This window comes from Neofelis nebulosa, chromosome 9, assembly GCF_028018385.1.
Source record: "Neofelis nebulosa isolate mNeoNeb1 chromosome 9, mNeoNeb1.pri, whole genome shotgun sequence".
In the NCBI taxonomy this organism is placed as follows: Eukaryota; Metazoa; Chordata; class Mammalia; order Carnivora; family Felidae; genus Neofelis; species Neofelis nebulosa.
This window is the reverse complement of record NC_080790.1, coordinates 18,169,596-18,197,355: the sequence shown is the minus strand read 5'-3', so window position 1 is coordinate 18,197,355 and position 27,760 is coordinate 18,169,596. Positions and strand designations below refer to the sequence as shown.

The 27,760-nt window shown below is 40.7% G+C and overlaps 1 long non-coding RNA gene and 1 other non-coding gene across 2 annotated transcripts; one reads left to right on the top strand and one right to left on the bottom strand.

Annotated features, from left to right (window-relative positions):
* Positions 1-3,462: 3,462 nt before the first annotated feature.
* Positions 3,463-27,428, bottom strand: LOC131484444 (uncharacterized). The gene is made up of 3 exons (XR_009248252.1): positions 26,611-27,428; positions 23,844-24,023; positions 3,463-3,789 (listed from the first exon to the last, which is right to left on the bottom strand). It is a non-coding gene; the product is annotated as an uncharacterized LOC131484444 (long non-coding RNA).
* On the top strand, positions 12,617-12,721 carry LOC131486434 (U6 spliceosomal RNA). Its single transcript, XR_009249338.1, has one exon. It is a non-coding gene; the product is annotated as a U6 spliceosomal RNA (small nuclear RNA).
* Positions 27,429-27,760: the final 332 nt, after the last annotated feature.

Here is a 27,760-nt window from a genome sequence, read left to right as displayed (position 1 = left end):
GAGTTTGAAATCATAATTGTCTGAATTCAGAGCCAGCACGCTGTGCATCTCACCTACATTAACATACATTTCACCACCTTCCACTATGGCCGTTACCAGTGGGCAGAAGGGATGAGGGCTGAACCTGGCCTGTGACTTTTGGTGAGAGTGGCTCACCTGTGCTCCGCCTGTCCTCCCAGGCCCTCCTACACGCCGCCTAAGCCAGGAACCTCTCCTTGTTATTCCAAAGGGGCCAGGCGGTGGGCCAGGCAGGAAGCAGAGAGACAGCTTCTGAACCTGGCTTTGAGCTTCATTAAATCCTCTCAGTCGTTGGTTAGGGCCAAGTACCTTCCAGCCACCATCATATATAGTCTTCCTTTTTCCTGTTTAAGTCAATTTGACTACAAATGCAACCTTGCTGACGTGGAGTCTATCAGTAGCTGAGCAGGGGCTCATCTACCTCGGGGGCAGAGCTTCCTGGGAGTGAGGCTTTGAAAGACAGCTGGCTTGTTCCCTGAAGTAGGTCACATGCTCTCAGCCCTCTCCTCCTCCTCCTCCTCCTCTTGGAGCCACCCAAGGGGAAGCTCATGGGAAAGCAGCAGGTTACTCCCTATCAGCAGAGATACATCTTTGCCCCCTGCGATGGGCTCTGCTGGTCTGGTAGCCACAGGCAAGCTGTGTTTTATTCCCGAACATCCCTTCTTGTTTCAGCAGATAATGGACTCTAGTTAGGAGACAACACCATAAACACAGCATAAACATTGGGATGCAAAGCTGGAATGAGTCTGCATATAAATAAGAGTGCTGGGAGCCAGGGAGGTAATAAGTCAGGAATGCAATGGAGAAAGGTTATTAAGAGAGGAGCTTGTAAAAATCTGCAACAAGGCTGAAAGCTGGGAGCATTTCTTGATTACAGAGGACTAAAGGCAGCGGCCTGTCTCATCTGTGCTCTGCCTAGCTGGGTGGCTGGACTCTGCACTTAAAATCCTGCTGTTACTCACTTTGTTCAGTCATGAGGTTGGGATTTTATACACTTAAAACAAAGGAGAGTTGTCAGGCTGTTGTGAAGGTTGTACGTGAGTGAAAGCATTATGAAAAGCTGATGTTGCTGCACAAATGGAGGCTTATGTGATTCTTAATTTTGGAAAGTGGCTGAGATGACTCTTTTACGCATCTGAGCCCTCTTCTTGGTTGAATATCAAGCAAAGTTATCTTTTGTAATAGAAATCTCTCAGGGACCTATCAGGCATGAATGAAACCAAGGGTATTTTCTGTTGTGTTATAGTCAAAACAGAAAGGTCCTTTTTATTGGCTTTATGGTCGTCAGGATATGTATGGTAGTCTTTGTGGCAGTAAGAAGTAAATCCCAAATCCCACCGGCTTAACCATAGTACCAGAAAGAAGAATGTTTGTAGCTCTCTGACATGACACCCAGTATGTCTGGGGCATTTCTCCTGTGTCTCTCTTGCAAACAGTGAGTTCTGAGCCCTAGGTTGCTCCTATCTAGTAGCTACATGGTGACTTCTTTCACTGCCTCAGAAAGGAAAGAAAAGGCTGGATCCCATGATGAGAGGATTTAAATAGTCAAGCCAGGAAGTGGTTTATCACATCCACTCCTATTCTGTTATTCATAACCCAGTTATGTGGCCCCAACCCAACTGCAAGGGAGGCTGTGATGTGTAGAGGAACCTGGATGTCTTGGTGAGCTCTGTGTCTGCCTCACCTTTCTTAAAGTTAGCATCTGGCTAATGAATAAAGGGATAGCTTGTAGTCAAGGGAGAGATTACACTACTCTGATGTTTGCTCCAGTGACATGTAAGTCTCTGGCCAAGATTATGAACTTGCATATTTTTGGGGCTGAACAAGATTCCCAAAAGGATTTATCAACCAGCTGTAGACTTCTAATATGGTATTGTGATTTTAATTCTGGACACTGGTACATCTGAACCCTGGTTTATTCAGGATAAGACTTAAGTAATTTAGCCATATTTCCAGGCTAATTGTTGCCATGCCGTCTTAGCAGTTATGATATAATTGGGATAGTATTACCTTTCAGCCTTCTAATGCTGAGGCTAATAGCTTTGGTCAGGCATTTTACTATTGATTAGAACACTTTATTAAAAGCTTTGAATTGTGCAAAAAGAAAAATTTGTTAAATTCAGTCATATACATCTTATGGCCTAACATCTGGCATTTTCATAGTCTGAAGTCCTCATAGATTGCTGACATTAGTTACCACCTTCAAACTTTCTAAATTTTAAAATGACTCAATGGTATCTTTTAGAGTTGCAGAAGATATCTCAGCATTGAGGTTATTGAGATTTAAATTAATTAAACAAGGAGGCCATTAGACTGATGTGGCTGTAATGCCATGGCAGCCTATGTAAACACATCAAATTCTAAACCTGTAAATACATCAAGGTTATAAAACTGGAACCTATGGACAATGAATCACACACAGCCAAGTAGGCTTTAATCAGTAGTCAATCAATAATTTCCTTACTTTGCTTCTGCCTTTTCTTTATTCTTTATAAAAGTCTCACCCAGAGTTCTTGTCTGGGGGCGGGGGCGCTTTCCACCACTTTTGATTTGATGCTACTCAATTCGAATCGGTTTTTGCTTGGATAAACCCTTAAAATTTTTAATATGCCTCAGTTTATCTTTTAACAGATTCCAATGTCATATTTTCATTGGAGCAGAATGGGCATCTATAGAAAGCAATTGCTACCTTAAAATAGCACTCTGAATTTCAGTTAATTTTTAAATACCTTTTCCAGATGGACAGCCAACTGTTTTCATCAGTTTGGAACTTCCTAGCAGTGAAATGCTGGTGTATAAAGGTTACCCTTTCATTTTGTCTTCAACAATGCAGTCTGTTCTTAGACCCAGTCCATCTTCTCCCAGTTTGTGAGCTTGATGATTTGAATTCACCAATCCTAAACTCCATCTGTTTGTTGCCTGAAAACAGTTGAACAGATTTCAATAAATTTAGAAACTGTAAATAAATTGTTGAATAAGACTGAATGATGGGTAGGATTTCAGCTCTGAGGATGGACAGCCATTGTATAAGACCTACAGATGTGGATTTGCTCCTGTCTCATCATCCACAGTTCAGATAAGAGCATCCTACTTTCTCATACTCCAAGTGGTGACATCATTTCCTTCCAAAGTTTGCAGAAGAAAGTAAATCTAGACTGAATTTAAATTGAATTTAAACCTCAGGCTTCCCTAGGTTTTTGAAATTAATCATCTATACATTCCTTTTGCATTTCCATCAGTTTTCCTACAGAAGAAACAAATAACAAACAAAGGGAAAAGCTATAACACAGTATATGAAACATTTGTATATTATTTCATTCTTAAAGAATTTGAATATATTCTAACAGCAGAAGTTATGGTTCTTTTAGAGGCATTGTGGAAACACCAGGAATTCTAGGGAACACATGTTGATATAAAACATAAGTCACACAATAAGAGCTACCTTTCTTTTTTCTCCTAACTACTATTTACTGCAGGTATATTATATTTCAAGCATTGCTAAGCATTTTCCATATGGTATTCCATTAATATTTGCAAAGAAACTGTCATTTATACTTTCTGGTCCTCGTTTAACAGATGAGAAAAGCAAGTCTGGAAAAGGCTAAGTAACTTGACAAAATCACAAGGCTGGTAGGTAGAGGAGATGTGATTCTAATGCAGGTCTTTATCCTCTCCTTTTGATTTCTTTTGATTTTTTTTATTGAAGGGATTGGGTGGTGCCAGTGAAGGAAGATGCATCTTTCTTCAAGTTCTTTGTTGCTTCTGGAAAGTCTGTGTTGATTAAGGAAAAGAAGATGTTTAAGTTTTTGTTTCACAGACATCCTTTGATATTCCTATTTCAGATCATTCTTTTAAAGGGACAGCTAGGGCATGCATGCTAACTTCCTTCTATAATCACATTACTCAGAGATGGATACAGGCATCTGAACATGATTAGAGTCCTTTTTTTCTGTATTGCTATCATGAAATGTGGGTTCAAAGTACATTTCAGGTCCTGTTTGTTTTCATATTGACAAACCTCCTGTACCTTCCACTGATTACCTTTTTTAAAAATTAAGTAAGGGGTGCCTGGGTGGCTCAGTCGGTTGAGCACCCAGCTTCGGCTCAGGTCATGATCTCACGGTTTGTGAGTTCGAGCCCCGCGTCGGGCCCTGTGCTGACAGTTCAGAGCCTGGAGCCTGTTTCGGATTCTGTGTCTCCCTCTCTCTCTGTTCCTCCCCAGCTCTGTCTCTCTCTGTCTCTCTCTCTCAAAAATAAATAAACATTAAAAAAATTAAAAAAAATTAAAATTAAGTAAACTTTGTTGAGATGCGATTTACATAATGAAGATTTAACTATTATAAGTGTCCAATTCATTGAGCTTGGGTAAATATGGACACTCATGTAACCACAAGCACTATAAGGATAGATATTTCTATCATTCCAGAAAGTTCCTTTCTATCTTTTGTAGCTCATCCCTATGACCACATATTTGATATTTGGCCCAGGTAATCATTGATTTTTATGTGATCGTAGATTTGATTTGCATGTTGTAGAAGTTGCATAGGTGGAATCATATAGTACGTGCTCTGCATTTTTTTTCCTTCTTAGAATAATGTTTTTGAGATATATGCTTTTTAAAAAATTTGTTTTTAATGTTTATTTATTTTGAAGGAGAGAGAGAGAGACAGAGCATGAGTGGGGGAGGGGCAGGGAGAGACAGGGAGACATAGAATCTGAAGGAGGCTCCAGGCTCCGAGCTGTCAGCATAGAGCCCAATGTGGGGCTCGAACTCATGAGCCATGATATCATGACCCGAGCTGAAGTAGGATGCTTAACCAACTAAGCCACCCAGATGCCCCCAGATGCCCCCAGATATATCCTCTTTGATGCATGTATCAGTAGTTAGTGCTTTTTATAAGAAGGTAGTATTTATTGTATAGATATAACACAATTTGTTTATCCATTCACCTGTTGATGGATATTGGGGTGGATGCCAGTTTGGGGCTATTATGAATAAAGCTGTAAGAACATTTTTGAATACATTTTTTTTGTGAATATATGTTTTCATTTCTCTTGGGTAAATATCTAGGAGTAGAATTGCTGGTCAACATGGTAAAGCTATGCTGAACTTTTAGGAAACTAATCCATTATTTACCAAAGTGGTATACTCCTATATGAGAGTTCCAGTTACTCCACATTCTGACGGACACTAGGAATTGCCAGTATTTTTAAAAGTCTGGCCATCCCATTTCATGTAATAGTTTTTATTTGCATTTCCTAAAGACTAATGGTTTGGGGCATATTGTAAGGTGCTTATATAATGTTTTTCCTAATCTTTCTGTTTAACTATTTTGTCCATTTTAAAAATTGGATGTGTCTTCATAGGGTTGGGTTGTAAGATACAAATCATTTTTCAGATACATGTATTCAAATGTAATATCACAGACGGTCATCCTTTTATTTACTGCCTTTCAGGGAATCAATTTTTAAATTTTGATGAGGTCCAGTATAGCAGTGTTTTCTTTTATGACTTGTATTTTTCTCTTCAATCTAAGAAATATTTGTCTATCTGAAGGTCACAAAGATTTTTCCTGTGCATTCTTCTAAACTTTTAGAGTTTTCACTTTTCACATTTAAGCCTATAATTATTTTAAGTTAATTTTTATGTATGGTATGAAGTAATGGTCAGGTTTTATTTTATATAGATACCCGGTTTTCCAGCACTTTTTTTTGAAAAGACTATCTTTTCCCCATTGAAATATCTTGGCCTCTGAAAACCCATTGATCATATGTGTACAGGTCTATTTTGAGACTCTGAATATGTTCCCATTGATCTATTTGCTTATATTTGTGTCTTACTAGGACTTCATAGATCTTGAAACCAAGTTCTATAATTCTTCCATTTCTCTTCTTTTTTAAGTATTTTTTTAAGGTTTATTTATTTATTTATTTTGAGAGAGAGCCTTATGTGGGGCTCTCAAGGACTGTGAGATCATGACCTGAACCAAAATTAAGAGTTGGATGCTTAACAGACCGAGCCACCCAGGTGCCCCCATTTTGTTCTCAGCAAAGTTTTATAGTATTAAATAAATAAAACTTGCATATGTTTTGTTAGATTTATTCCTAAGTATTCAATTTTGGATGCTATTCTAAATAGTATTATTTTCAATTCAATATTTAATTTTTTTTCTTAGTGTATAATTGTTTCTTGTATCTTGTTTCCTGAAACTCAGTTCAACTCATTATTAGCTCTAAGGTTTTCTCTAATGGGTGAATGGGTGGCTCTGTTGGGTGAGTCTCCAACTCTTGATTTTGGCTCAGATCATGATCCCATGATGGTGAGACTGAGCCTCACATTGCCCAGCACTGAACGTGGAGCCTGCTTAAGATTCTCTCTCTCCTTCTGCCCCTCTCCCCCATTCATGTTCCTTCTTTCTCTCTCTCTCTTAAAATAAGTAAGTAAGTAAGTAAATAAATAAATAAATAAATAGATTTTTCTCTAGATGTATTAGAATTTCTTCATATAAAATTTATTTATCTTTGAATAAAAGCATTTTTATTCTTTCTCTCAATCTGTATGCCTTTTTTTCTATCCTTATTCAGCTGGTTTAGACCTTTGAGTACAGTGCTAAATCGTAGTAGTGAGAGAAAACATCCTCGCCTTCTTTTTGTCCCTAAGGGGAAATAGTTAAATATATTTGTTGTTACCATTAAACATTATGTTAACTGTAGATTTTTCATAGATACTCTTTGCTAAGTTAAAGGAAGAGAATAGGTGTTAAATTTTGTCAAATGATTTTGTTATATCTATTGATAAGATCATATGTTTTTTTTTCTGCACTATTTTTTTTAATATGGTAAACCATATTGATTGGTTTTGAAATTTTATGCTAATTTTCTAATGCTTGAATAGGTCCCACTTTGTCTTGGTATATTATTCTTCTTATACATTTCTATATTTGATATACCAATATTTTGTTAAGGAATTTTGCCTCTATATTCATGAAAGTCTTCAGTTTTTTTTCTTTTTTAATTTTTCATTTAAAAATTTTTTGTTTATTTATTTTTGAAGGAGAGAGAGACAGAGCATGAGAGGGGGAGGAGTAGACAGAGAGGGAGACACAGAATCTGAAGCAGGATCCAGGCTCTGAGCTGTCAGCACAGAGCCTAATGCGGGGCTCAAGCCCACGAACTGGGAGATCATGACCTGAGCCAAAGTCAGATGCTCAACACACTGAGCCACCCAGGCACCCCAGTGTTCTTATACTATCTTTGTCTAGTTGTTTTGGTATCAGGATAATACCAGCCTCATAAAATAAATTGCAAAATATGTCAAGGAAGAAGTAAAACTTTCACTATTTGCAGATGATATGATACTGTATATAGAAAACCCTAGAGACTCCACCAAAAACCTGCTAGAATGGATAAATGAATTCAGTAAGGTTGCAGCATATAAAGTCAATATGTAGGAAATCTGTTGCACTTCTATTCACTAATAATGAAGCAGCAGAAAGAGAAATTGATAAAACAATCCCATTGATAATTTCACAAAAGAGAGAAAAATACCTAGGGATAAACTTAACCAAAGAGGTAAAAGACCTGTACTATGAAAACTATGATGAACTGATGAAAGAAATTGAAGATGACACAAAGAAATTGAAAGATATTTCATGCTCATATGGTAAGAACAAATATTGTTTAATGTCTTACTACCCAAAGCAATCTACAGATTTAATGGAATCTCTAACAAAATAGCAACGGTATTTTTCACAGAACTAGACAAAAAAAAAAAAATCCTAAAATTTGTATGGAACCACAAAAGTCTCTGAATAGCTAAAGCAATATTGAAAAAGAAAAACAAAACTAGAGTCACCACAACTCCAGACTTTAAGTTATATTACAAAGTTGTAGTGATCAAAACAGTATGGTACTGACACAACAATAGATACCTACATCAATAGGACAAAATAGGAAGCCCAGAAACAAACTCACAATTATATGGTCAATTAATCCTTAACAAAGGAGGAAAGAATATCTAATGGGAAAAAGACAGTGTCTTCAACAAATAGTGGGAAAACTGGACAGCTATATGCAAAAGAATGCAACTGAACTACTTTCTTACACCATATATAAAAATAAACTCAAAATGGATTAAGGATGTAAATGTGAGATCTGAAACCATAATAATCCTAGAAGAGATCACAGGCAGTAATTTTGGCATCAGTCATTGCAACATCTTTCTAGACATTTCTCCTGAGGCAAGGGAAACAAAAACAAAAAATAAACTATTTGGACTTCATCAAAATAAAATATCCTGGAGTACCTGGGTGGCTCAGTCAGTTAAGTTTCCAACTATTGATATCATCTCAGGTTGTGATCTTGTGGTTGTGAGATTAAGCCCCACATTGGACTCTTTGCTGAATATGGGGCCTGCTTGGATTTCTCTTTCTGTTTCTCTCTCTCTCTCTGCCCCTCCCCGGCTCTCTGTCTCTCTCAAAAATAAATAAATTAAAGTTAAAAAATTCTTCAGCACAGGAAAGGAAACAACCAACAAAACTAAAAGACAGAATACTGAATGGGAGAAGATATTTGCAATGACATATCTGATAAATGGTTAGTATCCAAAATCTATAAAGAACTTATAGACTCAATACCAAACAAACAAATAATCTAATTAAAAAATGGGCAGAGGACATGAACAGACATTTCTCCAAAGAAGATGGATGTACAGATGGCCAACAGACACACAAAAAGATGTTCAACATCACTCATCATCAGGAACATGCAAATCACAACTACAATAAGATATTATCTCACACCTGTCAAAATGACTAAAATGAAAAACTCAAGAAACAACAAATGTTGGTGAGGATGTGGAGAAAAAGGAACCCTTATGAACTGTTGGTGGGAATGCAAACTGGTGCGGCCCCTGTGGAAGACAGTATGGAGATTCCTCAAAAAGTTGAAAATGGAAGTACTATATGATCCAATAATTTCACTACTGAGTATTTACCCAAAGAATATGAAACACTAATTCAAAAGGATATATGCACCCCTAAGCTTATTGCAGCATTATTTATAATAGCCAAACTGTGGTAAAAGTCCAGATTTCCATCAATAGATAAATGGCTAAAGAAGTGGGATATATATACTTATATAAAAGAACTATTACTCAGCTATAAAAAAGAATGTGGTCTTTCCATTTGCAACAACATGGATGGATCTAGAGAGTATGATGCTAATAAGGGAAATAAGCCAACCAGAAAAAGACAAATGCCATATGATTTCATTCATATGTAGAATTTGAGAAAAAAAAACAAAGGAAAAAAAAAAAAACAAGCTCCCCCCCCCAAGAAAAAAAACCCACAATAGACTATGAACTATAGAGAACAAACTGATGGTTACCAGAGGGAAGGTGGGTAGGGGGATTGGTGAAAGAGGAAAGGGGATTAAAAGTACACGTATCTTGATAAGTGCTGACTAATTAATGTATGGAACCTGCTGAATCACTATATTGTACACCTGAAATAGTATAACACCGTATGCAAACTACACTGGAATTAAAATTAAAAAAAAAAAAACAAGAAAACAAGAAAAATTGAAAACAAATGAGCTAGCAGTGAGGAAGAGCCAAATAACATGAAAAAGAATTGGAAAATATTCTTACATTTTTCTCTTTAGAGAAAGGGTCTTGGTGTAGGAATGGTATTATTTTTTTCTTAAATGTTTGATAGGCTTCACCAGTGAAGACACCGTGCTTCGAGTTTTTGTTATTAAGAGGTTTTTAATTAAAAGTTCGGTTGTTCAGGGGCACCTGGGTGGCTAAGTTGGTGAAGCACTGGACTTCAGCTCAGGTCATGATCTCATGGTTCATGAGTTTGAGCCCCACATTGGGCTTTATGCTGAGAGCTCTGAGCCTGGAGCCTGCTTCAGATTCTGTGTCTCCCTCTCTCTCTCTCTCTCTCTGCCCCTATCCCCTTTCATGCTCTGTCTCTCTCAAAAATAAACATTAAAAAAATTAAAAAAAAATGTTAAAGTTCAATTGTTTTAATAGACCTATTGCTATTCAGATTTCCCATTTCTTTTTTCTGCTCTTTTGGTAAATTGTGTTTTTAAAAAAGTTTCTTATTTAAGTTGTTAAATTTATAGCCATATGGCTATTCTTTGTGTGTGTGTGTGTGTGTGTGTGTGTGTGTGTGTATTAGTTTTTAAATGTTTTATTTTTATTTTCAAGACAGAGAAAGACAGAGCATGAGCAGGAGAGGGGCAGAGAGAGAGGGAGACACAGAATCCAAAGCAGGCTCCAGGCTCCGAGCTGTCAGCACAGAGCCCGATGTGGAGCTCAAACTCACAAACTGCCAGATCATGACCTGAGCTGAAGTTGGATGCTTAACTGACTGAGCCACCCAGGCACTCCTAGTTTTTAAATATCTATAAAATACCCCAAATTCCAGCAGAATATAGTCTAAATCTATTTCTCACTCAAGTAAAATTTGCTAGAGGTCGTCTTAACCTTCAGGGGCTCCCAAGCATGTACTGAGTCAGTGATCTAGGCTATTAGATCTTGTGGTTCTGCAATCTTTATGCATGGTTCCCATACTCAATGCTGAATGGAAATAGAGTTAGAATATCTTGCAAGGTTTTCCCTTGCCTCAGTTTGGAAACGAAACATGTCATTTCCACTCATAACCTTTGGCCAGAAATAGTCACTTGGATTTGTTCAGGTGCAAGAGAGCTAGGAGATATGGTGTCTAGTGTGCCCAGTGAGGAGAGAATACAATACTGATGAGCACTAATGATGTCTACCGAAGCGTTCATCTGTCACCTGACATGCTTCTCTCCACCACTGAAGAGAGCACTTCAGGCCGTATTACATGCCTGTAATCCCTCCACCTGTTCAAGTGCTTTCATATCCATTATCTTAATGTGTCTCCAAATCACTGTGTGAGTTACACAGGGCAGGCTCTTTTAACCATATTGCCTTGGGCGAATTATGGTGAGTCCAGACACACATCAAAGGAGAGAAACCAGAAAGAATTTTGCAGTTTTGTTGTGCTGATGATTCCCTGGGCGGAATACAGCATGCCATGCAAGACCAGTCAGGGGAAGCATGAGGGTCTGTCACCAAGGAGAGGGAGGGAAGGGAATGGTGGGCAAGCACCTTGTGATTTTTACAGGAAGGAAAGAGCAAGGAGAGGCAAGCAGATTTAGAATTGCCTAATTTAAAATCTTTCAACAGGATCTGGGTCATAAGGGCTATTAAAGGGTTGTCTGTTACCTGGCCCTGTTGCTCACCCTGGAATCAGGTGAATTATAAGGGCCAGGAGTATGAGTACTTGATAAGGGAGGTGGTTGGGGTGTGGACTCAACTGACTTCTCAAGAAAAGGAACTGATGGGGCACCTGGGTGGCTAAGTCAGTTCAGCCTCCAACTCTTGATTTCAGCTCAGACCATAAACTCATGGTTCCAGAGATTGAGCTCTGCCTCAGGCTCTGGGCTGATGGTGCAGAGTCTGCTAGGGATTCTCTCTTTCTCTCTGTTTCTCTACCCCTTCTCCACTTGCTTTTCCTTTCTCTGTCCCTCTCTCTCAAATAAATAAACATTAAAAAAAAATAATGGGAACTGACTAGCCTCTAGCCTGGGCCTCAAAACGGGGTCAAGATAGCATTAAAAAAAAAAAGTATATTACCCAGGTAGTATTTATTGTCCCCACTTTGCATTTAAGGTACTGAGTCACTTTGAGGTTAGATCAATTACCTAAGATCATCTCATTATTACCTAGAGGGCCCTAGGCTTAGAAGACAAAAACCCGATTCACTGATGGATGTGCTTTACAGTGCATTGCCTTACACATCAGGGAGGTTTAATAAATGCTTCTGCGAATCGCATTACCCAGTCAGAAGCCTGGGTTCCCCACTCTGTTGTCTCATTTAGGAGCATGGCCCTTCCGCTTCTCACAGAAGGTCATGATCTGTCAGTCCCAGAGGGGCCACTGGACCCAGTTCCCCTTGTGCATCAAGAGGAAGCACACAAGAGAGTAGATACTGAAGCCAGGAGGGCAGCCTTCCAGGGGGTGGCAATAATTAGAGCTGGTGATTGACGCTTTTCCAAAACTGGGTTAACCTAGGCCAAAGGTCAGCCTAACACTTCAACGCCATCCTTTTAAAGGGATGTATGCATACAACCATCGCTTTCAATGATGCTTTAGGTCTTTCAAACACTAAATGGCACTCCTCCCTTACCACCGATCTCCCAAGCAATGTTGTCCAAGGCAAGCCTGCTGACTGCTGAATTCAGCTTTTTGGGGAAAAGCTACCAACCAGGAATTGACATGCTGTGCTGTTTGGGCCATATGAATATTAAGACCTATTTGCAAACACTATAGAAAAGCTAAATTGAGTTAATTTCTATTTCTTGAGTTGAAACACTGAATTAAAAAACAATTTAAATGTCTTACTCTTTTAGGAAAAAAAAAATCAATGCTTTAAAATTAATTTCATTTTTTAAACTTATTGTTAACTCAATAAAGCCTTTTGGGCTTTTTAAGCTAATTGTCTTTGAACTCATTTTAAATTCAAAAGTTTTTATAATTTTGATAATATTTTAAACACTATCTTCACTATATGGCAGTTCATGTTATAAACCTAGAAGGGTACAGAAAAAATTACCAAGGTCCTTGTGCAAGAACGACACAAATATTTTTGAAGCATTCTTACTGTTTTTGTGGAATAGTAGGAATTGTATTATTCTATTTTGTTTAATGGAATCATATGTGTGTGTCTATATGTATGTGTGTGTGTGTGTATATATATGTATATGTGTATGTATACATATGTATATATGTATATATATGTGTGTATATATATGTGTGTGTGTGTGTATGTGTATATATATATATATATATATATATATATATATAGTGAAAATTTATAAACCTGTAGATAAATATCCGAAAGACTGTACACTAGAATGTTATCACTAGGGGATCAACAATGTGGGTACTTTGCTACAATTTTTATACTTTTATTTTAACTTGATTGTTTCCAACAAGTTTTTAAGACATTTTATAACTTATAAAACAAGTGATTTGAAACATCTATCAGGCCATGAATCAAACAATTTATTTGAATGTGGTCAGGTTTATTTTGCCCATGTGTGAACTTCAAATCGTTTTCAGATTCTTGCCAGTGGCCACAATGGCCATAAAAGTTTGGCCACATATTAGGAACATCTTCCATGCCATTAGTCTTCCACAACAGTGACATTTTGAATAGTTTCATAATATTTTACTTTCTAAGTGCATAAACACTTATTTCCAATTTTCCAGTTTTTAGTTTCAGTGGGTACAGTACAGAGGTCAGGCAAAGCCAGGAGTAACATACTCTCTTCTCAACCACCTTCCACCTCCTTCTCTACGTGGACACATTTGTAAAAGTTTAATGCACATTTTGCTGGACCGTTTACTATTTCCATGCAAATTCAGTCAGTACACGCTCCGTCCCTGTCGTGCATCTTCTTTTCAGTATTTCTATCTCTAATTCTCCCAGTGGTAACCTAGAAATGATTTACTAATTTCAAATATCATTTGTTGATTTGTTCAGTATATGGAATGTTTATATCATTTACACTAGTTCCTTCTCCATTTGATCTTCAATCATCATGCTTTAATTATAAGTGTACTGCTTTATTTTCTGTTTTTGAAATTATATGAAAATATCTGTATCTGGACCCATCTCCATGAAATTACATTTGTCTTGTTCCCTTAGGACTGGGGCTGGAAAGGGCTAGATTCTATATGTTTTGGATTCTGTAGAATCCGTATGGATTCAATACATTTTGCTTGGCATCTGAACATATGTACCAGAATTCAAGCTTATCCAGTGACCCAACTCTTCCTTCTAGAGCAGCCGTGGACCCCAGGCTCACAGATGGCAGAGTGCATTCTGACTGAGAGAAACCCACAGAGAAAGGAAAGGCAGGGAAAATGTGACCCTAGGGCTCTGGGTTCATCTTCCTCCACTGTCTTGAATTCATTTGGGTCTGACTTCTTTGTGTATATGGGCACAAGGCCCATTAAAGGCTTTAAGGCTATGACTAAAGAAAGTATTTATTTTCTTCTTGGGACATGCTCATGAGCAAGAAGGAGGACGAGGTCAGAAGATGTGTCACCAGACGCTCTTTGATATTCCCCAAATTAATAACTGTCTTCAAAGGGGTGAGGTTACCAAGCAAAGAGCTGGGATTTTCTGGAAGTACTTTCTCAGAGAAGCATTATTTCAATGGCCCCATCTGTCAGCTTGGGATCACACACAGGCTTTGCAGACAGAGTGGAGTTTCCAATAATTCCTTTTACTTCCAGGCAGGAAGGCAGAGAGGATTTGAAGGACCAGCCACTGCTGTGACTGAGAAGGGGAGGTGCCCCTCACCTTGCTTTGCCTTTTAGAAATAATCCTCTTATCTGTGCACACTTTGCAAGCCTTCCTTAAACGAATCTTCCTGTGCCTACATGCGATTTGCACATCAGTCAGACCTCACTCACCCATTCTGCAGCCAATAAGAGCAAGGCTAGGACCCCTTTCACTGCCTGTTTAGAGCTCCAGGGGCTTCCCCCACTGAGCTCCCGCTGCATTTGTTTCTGCACGGTCTCTAGTTTCCCACTGTTGGCTCTGTCTCTGTTTTTTTTGGCAAAATCCTCCGAAACTTTTATGATTTTATTCCCTATCTTTTATAGTTGTTTTACCAACTAATTTGCCTGCCTCTTTTTTTGTGGTTGCTGTGGAAGTCACTCATCTTTATCGAGTCTTTCTACAGCATTCCAGTTGGTATGCATAAAACAACGCTGTTTGTGTGTATCTTTCACTGGTTTATGTGACATTTAGTTACATTACATTATTACCAGACCATAGGCTGGCATAAATAGGTTGGGGTGCCATCGCAGTTGACATGGCTGACCATCCAGCTCCATTGGTGGAACTGACAGTGTTCGTATATATCAGAAATTAGCCAACTAGCAGAGAGCCTTCAGTGCGCGGTGCCCTCAGCCAGTGTGATTTATCCAAGACATGGAGAGGATTCATTAAGCGAGTAGTTCTTTGAGGGAGAGCAGCTCAGAGAGATTGCACTTCCATGAATTCTATAATGGTTAGTCACCAGAACTCTCTCCACATCAAAAGGACACTGCTCTCTGGCTTGTATCCCTGGGACCTGAGTCTTGATTAGCATATGTGGCTAGAACCTCAGCAGACCTTTTCTGGATGTGGGTGGCTGGGAGGAGGTGGGGATCGTTCAGACTACCGTGCAATTGTCTTCCCAATATCAGGTTCAATGCCAAGCTCACTAAAACTGTAAGCCCAGCATATCTCCAATTATACCTATTGTGTTAGGCAGAAGCCTTCCCTCCTTTCCCCAAGGATGTCCATATCCAAATCCTTAGAATCTGTGAACATACATTACATGGCAAAAAGAAATTAAGGTTGCAGATGGAATTAATGTTGCTAATCACCTTATCTTAAAATAGAGAATTATCCTGGTGGGCCCAAGATAATCAGAAGGGTCCTTAAAGGTGGAAGAGAGTGAGTTGGAAGGAAATGTGCCTGTGGAGAAGCTCACAGAAATTCAATATCAGAAGAACTCAGTGTGCCATTGCTGGCTATGAGGATGGACCATGCCACGAGTCAAGGACTATGAGCAACCTCTAGAAGCTAGAAAAGGCAAGATTCTCTCCCAGAGCCTTCCTAAAGGAATGAGGCCCTGCCTACTTCTTTGTTCTAGCCTCCTGAGACATGCCTCAGACTTCTGAGATAATAGGATTGTGTTTTTTTAAGTTTGTCATAATTTGTTATAGCAGCAATAGTCATCTAGTGCATCTACCCTCTTAATTCTGTGACATCTCCCTTTTCCTAATAAAGGAAATTACATTTAGAGGATTTCTTTAATGGAAGCTCTGAATTTTACAACCCCTTCCTACTCCCCAATGTATTTAAACGTAGTTTTAAAGCTGCTGCTTGTGTCCAGAGAAATGTAAAGCAGAGAGCCAAAACTCTTTACAACAAAACATTTAAAATGCTTCAAATATCCAAGGAGAGCTTTTAAAGGGCAGCTCTGTCATGGATGGAGAAAGAGTAAGGAGACTGAAGTGCTCTGCAGTGTATCATGCTTGATAAGCCAAAGTCCTGGGTGAGCAAGCGTCAGACACACACTTAGAGATGGGAGGGGCTCTCGGGGCAGCCGGCATCCCCTGCCCCAGCCCTGCTTGGCTGGATGGGTCCCCAGAGTGACCTTGTAAACACCAATTGCTGCCAAGTTTGTCTTGGCCAGTATTGTCTATCAGCACAGAACCTCTTACATTTAGACAGAGAGACCCCAGGGAGTTGCAAGGAGGAGAAATGCCAAAGGGAACATGCACTGTTAAGTCAATAGGGCTTTGTACAGATCACCAGAGGAAGCAGAGCAGGGAGCAAGAAATCCGGAGACAGGTGTGAGGCCTGTTGCCACAGGAAGTTAGAGGTCTGCAAGGAGGCAGAACGTTCCCCAGTTCAGAGTCCAACACAGAGGTGCAAACCCCTTATAGGGTGGTGGTGGTGAGATCCTGAGCGAGTGCCCAGGTGCTCAGCCTTCTGGAGTGCAAAGGAGGGTCTTTCGCCATCAGCTCAGGTGTGGGGGCCCAGTGGAAAAAGAACAAAGTGAACAGAGGAGGAGGATGGTGGGGTTCTACATGGGGGGGGGGGCAGACTGTGAGGAAATACTCCTGCTCTTGTGACCCTGGGTCAGCAAGAAGGAATAATGTGGGGGATTCTGTTACAGGACCCCCCCTCAGTTAAAAAAGCTTGGGCAAGCAGACTGTTGGCAAATTGCTGCTGCTCTTTTCTTCCAAACTCAGAAAATGCACCTGCTCTCATTACTAGAGATTCTCTGAGGTTTGTGAGCAGTGGGGTAACAGACATAAGCATTTCTGCAATATTAATAATCTAGAGAGGAAAGAGAGGGTTACCCAGGATGGGTGCGTGGCTTGGGACAGGGCATATCACCTAAGACTTGATTCCCTTGTGTAAATGGCATCAAGGAGACTCCCCTGTATCCTCAGACTTAAGAATAAAGTGATGGAGGAGTATTGGGTAGGCTGATGGGCTAAATGGATGATGGGCAATAAGGAGCACATTCGTTGCAATGAGCCCTGGGTATTCTATGTAAATGATGAATCACTAAATTCCACTCCCAAAACCATTATTACACTATATGTTAAATAACTTGGATTTGAAAAAAAAGAGAATAAAGTGAGATATGCATATTGTTAAGTTATGATTAATATTTTCATTGCTCTTAATAGATTGATTTAAATTTATATGATTTCATCAGAATCACCAAAGCCTTGTAACAATTTTTCTGTCAGAGTATTTTGTGGTGAAAGAATGAATTGATTCCTTTTTGGCCCTTCCTTAGTTATCTTTTATCTGTTCTCCTTATGACCAAATACCATGTTTCTACTTTCTCACCTGCCATGCATTCATCTGTCCACATCACACTGACCTATATGTTCCCACTGGTTTACTGAAATTGCTTTGGACAAGGTCATTAATGATCTTCTAATTGTCAGATTCCATAATAATAGTAACAATAATAATGACGGTGATAGCTAATGCTTATCAAGGCTTAATTATGTCAGGCATGACTCTAAGTGATTTGCATATATTAAGTAATTTAAATGTACACTATCTTGTGAAGGAGGTAATATTATCAATCAGATTTTAATAAGAAGAAAACTGTGGCAGAGAGGCATCCTTGGCGTAGGTCACAGGATTAGAAAGAGGCAGAACCAGGATGCAAACCCAGGCAATCCTACTCCAACACCACACTTGTAACCTCTACATGATGCTACCTCTTCATTTGACTGCCCTCTGTTGCTTCCCTGACAATCCCTGGTTGAAGATGGGGCATTGAAAAGCAGCGGAGGGCGCCTGGGTGGCTCAGTTGGTTAAGCGTCTGACTCTTGATTTCAGCTCAGGTCGTGATCTCCTATTTCATGAGATTGAGCCCTTGCATTGGGCTCCTCACTGACAATGTGGAGCCTGCTTGGAATTCTCTCCCTCTCTCTTTGCCCCTCCCCAGCTCATGCACATGCATGCATTCTCTCTCAAAATAAACTAACTTAAAAAAAAAAAAGAAAGAAAAGCAGAGTGGGCGGGTATGCTAAGGCCATGCAGCTGGCAGTTAGATCTAGGGATGCCCCTGCTCTTGACATGGAGAAGTCTGTGGCACAGGCCAGGGTTGATAGCCTTTCTGAAAGTCCTTGGTCTGGGGCTGTGACTGGATCAATGCAGAAGGAATGGCTGAAGAGGCAGTCACAGGGAGGTAGGTGGTCCTAGCTAGATATTGGGAAAAGTTACCAGCAGGGAGAAGGGGTCACTATTTCCAGATCTGGGGCATAAGAAGAGTCACAAAGTTGGTCTGTGGGGAACCACGGTGACTTTCAAAGCCTCTTTGTGGCACTTTGGAGGCTTTCAGATATTTGGTTTCCCGGTGCATAAATGTCCCTGTCTTTTCATCAGGCTCTATGACTAATATGCCTTGGTGATCCACACATCTTCAGGTTCAAATGGCCAACTGGAGATTTTTTAAATTAATTTTTAAAAAATTTTTTAAGAGAGAGAGAGAGAGAGAGAGGGATCACAAGTGGGGGAGGGGCACAGAGAGAGGGGGACAGAGGATCTGAAGCAGGCTCTGTGCTGACAGCAGCTAGGCTGATATGGGGCTTGAACTCAGGAACCATGAGACCATGACCTGAGCTGAAGTTGGAAGCTCAAACGAGTGAACCAACTGGGTGGCCCCCAACTGGGGATTCTAGTAAAGCAGACAGTACCCTCCTATACTCTTGTTAGCTTCCTCTCAGCCTCCTTAGGGTACAGTGAAGCTGGATAGAAAAGGCAGAGCCCATTGTAGTCTGCCCGTGGATATGCCTGCATCCTACAGAGATAGGAGAAAAAAGGAGGGAAGAAAAAGTCATATTCTGGAATGTTATGTTGAGAAAAAAAGTCCTCAGAAATGAAACAGAGCTCTAATCAACTTGAATACAAATGTGTTAGCTTGCCTGTTCTGGGATAAGTAATTTTTTCAGATGTGCATAAAGCAATTTAGCCACTCATAAATTTGACAAGTCAAGACATAGTCCCTTAAAAAGCAATGTTGAGCAATTCGCCTGTTATTTTACAGAAACCATTTAGTAATCATATAAAGTAAGTGAGAGTAGGCAGTATAAATATTCCTAGTGCTCCTAATCAATGAAGAGTATCCCAAAGAGAGGACTCTGAGTATCTTGGAACAACCTTGTGTTGAGTGTGCACGTATGTGTGCATGCGGATGTGAATCCAGGCATGAAAGAGAGCAACTTTGTTTTTGTAAAGACCTTTTATTTTATCGACAAAATGAAAATAATTTGACCATGGCGATCTTAACTCTCCATGGCAGAGAAAGTCTTGACTGGTCTTTGTCTCCAGAATAGAACACCTTGGGTCTCTGGAAATGTTATAGCTACTTAAATAATTTATTCAAATGGTCACCAACCAGGACAGTGCCTATTTTGGGAGACCAATGTCTTCAATGAATTTCCCACCTCCCCCAGAAACCCATACCCCTGTTGGAAATATCAGTGAGATGCTCTGCTAGTCCTGTAGAAGCCCTCCAATCTCTGTTCCCTGGGCAGAGTCTCTAATTACCGACCATTATCTTTTCTTACTCTCTTCCTCTTAATAATACAACATTGCCCCCACCCTGAGTTTTAGCTGGGAACATGGCCCACATCCACCCAGTTAGAGGCTGATTACTCAGCCTCCCTACAGTCTAGCTGTGGCATGTAATTAAATTTTGGCCAAGAAAGTGATAATGGAAGTGATGTATGCAAACTTCCAGACTGAGTATAATGAAGCTGTGTGTCTTTCACTCTTTCTTTTCCTCTCCCCTCTGGCTGGGAAATGGCAATTGAAGCTGCTCCTTTGGACAGAGACGGAGGCTTCGAATTGAGGATGGCAAAGCTGCCCAACCTTTCTGGACTGTTTGATGAGAGAGAAGTGAAGTTCTATTTTATTTAAGCCTCTGGATTTGGGGTCTCTTCATTAAAGCAATTTTACCTGTAACCTAAGTAAGACATGACCTAAGAGATCAATAAGTCGGGCCCATTTGTGTCCTGAAGTACTGTGGTTGATATCTTCCCTGAAGCCTCAGTGACCAAAGAGAGCTACTGTGTAAGTGTGTGAGGGCAGAGCTCAGGACATTGTGGTTTGTTTAAACCATTACTGCCTGGGGAGCTAAGGAATGGAATTCATTGCAGTAGCCTGGAAGAACGCCACCTCGAGATTTACAAACATGTGTTTTATTGTTGCTGATTGTGTAACTTTTTATTTTGATATAATTTCAAGCGTATATAGAACTTACATAAAAGTTGCAAGAAGAGTACAGGAACATTTTCAAATTTTCCAACTGTTTATACTATATCCATTTACTTTATCATTCTCCTTTGTGTGTGTGTGTGTGTGTGTGTGTGTATGTGTGTGTGTATCAATATAGTCTCTTTAAAACATTACTTGCAAGGAAGGAGACTGTCTTTCATGATCTTTCACATTTTGAAAAACAGCCCAATTATTTGTAGAATGTTCCTCAATCATCATTAGATGTAGTTTGTTTATTTTGTGCAGGAATGTCATAGAAGTGATGTTATGTCTTCTCAGTGCCTCCTCTCAGGAGTCAAGTGATGCTCATTTGTCACTTTGATCACTGGGTTAGGGTGGTGTCCACCAGATTTTTCCATTGTAAAGTTCCTCTTTTTGTCTATTAGTAAATGATGTGTGTTTGGCTACTTTGAAACCATGTAAATATCTTGGGGCGCCTGGGTGGCTTGGTCGGTTAAGCGTCCGACTTCGGCTCAGGTCATGATCTCACAGTCCGTGAGTTCGAGCCCCGCGTCGGGCTCTGTGCTGACAGCTCAGAGCCTGGAGCCTGTTTCAGATTCTGTGTTTCCCTCTCTCTCTGCTCCTCCCCTGTTCATGCTCTGTCTCTCTCTGTCTCAAAAATAAATAAACGTTAAAAAAAATTTAAAAAAGAAACCATGTAAATATCTTGTTACTCATCATATATTCACTACCAGTTTTAATATCTTTAATGATTTTATACACTAGGAATTTTAACATGGATTTACTTGGAGAAAGTATGTCACCTCAGAGAGGGTTTAGGACTACCTAACTTGGAAGAAGAAGGAGGTCTGGAGTCTAAATTCAACCGATCAACCCCAGGCTTCAGTTTCCTCTTGGGCAAAACAGGTTGAGGGATGGCGGTCTTGGGTGAAATGGATTCTCTCTAGCTTTCTTAAAAATGTTTTTTAATGTTTATTTTTGAAAGGGAGAGAGAGAGAGCAAGAGAGAGAGCATGAGCAGGGGAGGGGCAGAGAGAGAGACACACACACACAGAATCCAAAGCAGGCTCCAGGCTCTGAGCTGTCAGCACAGAGCTGGGCATGGGGCTCAAACTGTGAGGTTATGACCTGAGCTGAAGTTGGACACTTAAGGGACTGAGCCACCCAGGTGCCCCTCTAGCTTTCTAAATCTAAGGATCTGGAGTTTGTAGGGACAGGCATCCTGACATCCTGGGAAGGTTAGTTCTTTGAGGTGCAAAACTCTCACATGCTCGGTAGTACCTTCAGCATCCCTGCCTGTTAATCACTAAAGTCTCAGAAGTTTTCTACACTGGAGAAGTTTTAAAATATGGCTGTTCATTCTTTGACATTTCTCCCATCAGGAGGTGGTGTCTACATACGTCCCCTTGAAGCTGGGTGTGCCTGCGCCTGTTTGTGTCAATACAGTTCAGCCACAGTGACATCATGTGACCTCTGAAGTTTGGTCCTAAAAGGCAAGGTAGTTTCCCCTTTGTTTTCAGTAGGTCTTAATCTTGGAGGCCTGGGACATCATACGAGAGATTGGCTACTGGGACTGCCATGCTGTGAGGAAGCCCAGTCACTAGAGAGAGACCATGTATCCATAGAGTTGCTTTGGCTGACAGCCCCAGCCAAGTCCAGCTTTTGAGTCATGCTGGATCAGGTACCAAACCTATGAGTGAAAACATCTCCACGATTCTGGTCTTCAGTTATTGGAGAACTTCTTAGCTATTTTAATCTTTCTAGCTAGAATCTCAAGTGTTGTAGAGCAGAGACAACCATACCCTATCTGAATTCCTGATTCCTCAAAATCTATGAGCATAATAACAACATGGTTGGTTTTTTTTTTTTCATGTCATTTTAATTAGGAGGGCTTTGCTATGCAGCAACAGATAACTGGAACATCCACCCCCTTCCCAGTTCCCCTGAGGGGCCTGTGTGACCTCAGGTGGGAGCCACTGTGGATTCTAACCTAATGCTTCTCTTTTTACTACTTGTCAACAAAATATATTTTAAATCAAAATATTACAATATGCTGAATGTGGTATGTCTCTCCTGTATCCTCTGGGGAAATGAGACCATGACTTTTGTGGGTTTTTTTGGTAATGTCAGCAGCCCTTGAACTTTAGCCTCATTTACTCTCTGGAGCCTACCAAGACCCCATGGCATGTTTATGGGACACGGACAACTTCCAAACAATAAGTACTTTATAACAAGAAATGTCATTTATACTCTACTTTTTCAGCTGTGCTCCTGAAGAGGTGGTGATGAAATGGAAGCTATAGAGGGAATTATATTTCTCTAGAGATGTGGTTTATACATTTGGAGATATATTCTGGAGTCTCCTGTCTCCTTATCCTAACATTGAAGACTGGCTAAGTGGGGAGAGTGAGAGCTTGTGACTTGACTTGACAAATACACTGTGGTCATTTTCTCTTGATATTTAATAGCTGCCAAACTGGAGGGAGACAGAATCCTAAACATTCATTCATTCATTCATTCATTCAACAAACCAGGAATTGTGCTAGGCTTTGGTGGTGGAGCACTGAAGAAGGCAGGCAGTTTCTGCCCTCATGAAGCTTACAATCAACCTATCAGAAAAGACAATGAATGAGAAATTTATACGTTTGGTGAATATGATAGTGTTGTGCTTCTCAGACTGTCTATGGCAAAGGGCCTGTTCATTTTTCCTACTTACCTACCTATGTACCTATTGTCTGTATATAACATTTTTGACTTCCAGTCAGTCATGAATAGGTATATCCTAGAACAGGTGACCAATGTGATTTGCCATCCAAGTTGGACAACTTCCAGATCAATCTGCACACTGTTCAAAATAGATGAGCCCGGGGCGCCTGGGTGGCGCAGTCGGTTAAGCGTCCGACTTCAGCCAGGTCACGATCTCGCGGTCCGTGAGTTCGAGCCCCGCGTCAGGCTCTGGGCTGATGGCTCGGAGCCTGGAGCCTGTTTCCGATTCTGTGTCTCCTTCTCTCTCTGCCCCTCCCCCGTTCATGCTCTGTCTCTCTCTGTCCCAAAAATAAATAAAAAACGTTGAAAAAAAAACAAAATAGATGAGCCTGTAGGTTCCTTCCTTGGAAGTTTTGACAATGCCAAATTGCTACACGGGTATTGACACGTTTACTTCTAATGTCTGTATTGATCTCCTTGCAGATCATTGACAGGAAGCTTACACACTGGCCCTGGTGCACAGACCACACCTCGAGTTGCACAACTATAGATAGGGAGCAGTGTAGGCGGGTGTCGTGCTGTCACTTGCCCTTATTCACACATTTCTCAACGAAACTTAGAAAACTGGAAGGAGTTTTCTCACAATGCACAGACTGACTTATGTTCCAAATTCTTATGCCTTCATTTTAGACTGATCGTAGGAGAACTGATGAGCAGAATCTGGGAGTCACCACCTTACCTTTGAGAATCTACTAATTGCTGCAAGGACATGCAGGTTCCTTCCCCATTGTTTCCCAGGTCATTCCGTTCAGGGCCTGGTGGGGAGGATGCAGAAAACAGAGTTGACTTGTGGTACTCCAGGTTCTCACATACCCAGTGTTGATATCATGGTTCTCCAAGGCACAATGTTCTTGGGAGGCTGTAATGAAGAAGTGACTCTTTTTTTTTTTTAATGTTTATTTATTTTTGAGACAGAGAGAGACAGAGCATGAATGGGGGAGGGTCAGAGAGAGAGGGAGGCACAGAATCCGAAGCAGGCTCCAGGCTCTGAGCTGTCAGCACAGAGCCCGACGCGGGGCTCGAACTCTCAGACCGCGAGATCATGACCTGAGCTGAAGTCGGACGCTCAGCTGACTGAGCCACCCAGGCACCCCTGAAGTGATTCTTGAAATAGCTTTGGAGTCACTCCTTTTATGATATCCTTAGCGACATCATTTGCATTTTACAGGTAAAGAGATAGTAACATACTAATTAAGGAACTCTCTTGGGTGAACAGATAAGGAAAGGGGCTCTCCGATTCTGAATAGATTTTTTTTTTTTTTGGTCAGGATTTTAAAAACTAGAAAAAAAACACTTAAAAAGATTTGAGGGGGGTGGATTTTTATGGTCTAGAGTTTCTTAATGCTTCTAACTATATATTTGAAATACTATAAACTTTTCTTTATAAATAATTTCCTTTTGATCGTGTGCCTGGGTAGCTCATTTGGCTAAGCGTCTGACTCTTGATTTCAGCTCAGGTCATGATCTTGCAGTTTGTGAGTCTGAGCCCTGCATAGGTCTCTGTGCTGATGGTGTGGAGCCTGCTTGGGATTCTCCCTCTCTCTCCCTCTCTGCTCCTCCCCCAAAAATAAATAAATAAACTTAAAACACTTAATAAAAAAATTATTTCCTTTGGAAATCAACCCAAAATGCGGTGGATTATGCAACAGCGAGGCATAATATTGCCCTCAAACCCTAGTTTACTTTGTGCAAAATGAGGAAAAAAGTGTGCGTCATTCTAGATTCTCTCTACTAGCCTGACATGAGAGGACTGGCCTTGGGAGCATTCAGGGGCAAGGTCTCTGGGGAAGATCACGTGGCCCCTCTACTTCTCATGTATAACTTGGCCACTGAGCAGAATTTTGCTCAATCAAAATGCAGGGAAATCAGCTAATCATTGACATCATGCCAGCTGTGGAGTATATTCACTAAGGAATTCGAGCTGGCAAATAAAGTCCTGCTGCTTATGTCCAGATTTATTTGTCTGAAAAGAATCATTCACACCAAAAAAAAAAAAAAAAAATCCAAAGAGCAAACAACAACAGCAACATCCAAACAGAACAAGAAATATAAAAGCCACCCAATAGTCATTTCTCCTGCTTTTCCTTCAAAAACACCAGTGTTTATTTAATAGGTCCACAGCCGTAGGATGGAAACAAACAGATCAATCACTAGGGTGTTCCATTGTGCCCATCATCTTGAAGTCTGTTGATGGGATTTATCTGAGTTTGAAAGTCATCACAGGGGCACAGGTGCAGCTGATGTGGCATGACATTGGTGCTATATAAAGGACTGTGAGTGACAGCATGAAGGTAAAGGAAATTATGCCTGAGTGCTCCAGGCAGCCAGCCCACCTCCCAGCCCTCCTGCCACCCTCTGCCTTACCAAAGTCACCTCTTGGACACGGCCACCATGTCTCATCATTGACTTCAATAGCAGTTGGCATTCTGCTTGCCTCCTGCTCTGCCTGTGGCTAAGGCTGAGATGAATGTCTAATAGGCCAATCTTTCTCTGCTGGGATGAGCTCATTTTTATGTTGCTCCCTAGCATAGGGCTGTGCTTATTTCTCAGACAGGATATAAGTTTCCAGGGAAAGAGTCTGCTCATATCCAGAAGACCAAGACTGAGGCTTGAGATTTATGAGCTAAACAAAACTCTCAGTGGAAAGTTAAGGACACTAAAGGAAGAGTGTTTCTTCAGCATTTTAAGACCTGGTTTATGAATGGAGGAGAATAACTATCTACCACTAGGGCCCACATCAAAGTGTATACTTTATATAGCTTAAATAAATGAAATGCCACAAAAACCTTGAGCTTGTCCAAGTATGCTGGTGGGCTGGTTGGTTGAGTTGAAAGCTACTCCCTGGGGATTTGACTGGGGTCATTGTGAAGAATGGGCACAGTCAGTATGTTTTGGTGATAAGAAAATAGTCGCCATCTTCCCAGGGTCTCAGAATAAAACCTATGGTAGGAGAATCCTAGAATCCTAAATTTATTGCAACTCAGATTTGATCTGGATCAGTATCATTTTTCTCATCTATAAAATGGGCTGGCTTTGATGTATGTAAAAGCTCACTAGGTGAGTTACTAGGTTTCATGCAACCCGGTATAAGGTGGGTTGTGTGTACACAGGCAGTTGGGGTGGGGGTATGAATGGGGTTAAGTGCCCTGAGAGGGGAACTAGAAACTTAAGCTCTTGTAAAGCTTGCCCAGCACCTGCCTTCAGGAAGACTTCCCTCAGGGATCAAAACTCTGATAGTTTTAAAAGTAGCATATGCTTGCCTTCATTTAGTTACTCATTTAGTAATTGATTCTTGCCTTATTTAACTCAGTAATTCAACAGATATTTATATGTGTAAACAGTTTACCAACACTTCTCACTAGGATATGTATGGGGCCCCAGCTTAAGTTCTTTTGGAAGGTTTACCTATCCTGTTCATTCATTTATTCGTTTAATAACATCCTTACCCTCTGGAGCTTGCATCGTCATATACAGCTCTTTAGAAGAACTAAAATTCTTTGTCCAGGATCTCTGGTATGGAGCTGGGATGATTCATGGCTGCTTAGGAGACACCTAAGCTGGATGCTTTTCAAAAGTCAGGCACAAGGTTTGCCTCACAGGGTCCTCCAGAAGGGTGGGTGTCTGCTCTGGAGGAGATGTGCTAGGAAGAAGGGCAGTGAGTCATGACTTTAAAACTTCTCTGTAGATGTTTTGCAGGTCACACATGTGAAGGCGTTAAGCAGGAGGAGCAGAGTCATTGTCTTTGAGTTAGTTTTGCCATTGTTAATTACCTACCCTTATGTTGTCCCCTTCATGTTATCAACCCTAGCTGGCTTCCCTGTTGTTTTCCTGTTATTCTTTGAGCTTCAGCTCACGTATGCCTCTTCCAGGAAACTCCCTGATTATAGCAGATTGATTATATATGGCCCCTCGGAGCATCGCCATCCCTTAGTATCTGTCTGCATATTTCATGGAGACTTCATAGCTCATAGAGGACATATTGTCTCTCTCTGTCTACACTCTGGTCTCCTTGGAGAGCAAACGTTAAGTGCTGTCCCTCTTGTTCTATTCTTGAATAGTGGACACATTGTTCCATGGGCACTGCTGACTTGATGATACTTCAGTGGGCAGGTAGGTAGTTGGATCACACTCCGAGGTTACTTCGGGGGGCTTTCTGTACAGGTAAGAACTTAACCCTGTAGCAGCAACGCCCATCTTCAGCTGTTTCCATTCTATACATTTCTTGTTAGTGGTGCCCTGAGGGCTCCTGCTGTGTCTCCTCAGATTTTCCTGTTGGAACTTTGCATATGTCAGTTTGCCTGCAGACACTGCTCTGCTATGATGTCACAATTGCAACTTGATGAGAGCAATTTTCCTAAATGAAACAATCCTGGTGATTAGCTCTAGCTCCCTTCTGCCAGCCAGTACAGCTGGGATGGGCTGCAGCATCTACACACACACAGATGCATGCACACACACAGCCTGGGGGGCCGGTTTCCTGGGTGCTCTAGGACCCACCAGAGCTCCCTCTGTAAGCCCCCCCTCCCTTCCCGAGGTAACAGCAGTGTCCCAGATACATGCATAACAGGTTTCCAATTTATTTCTTTTCAACAGCCT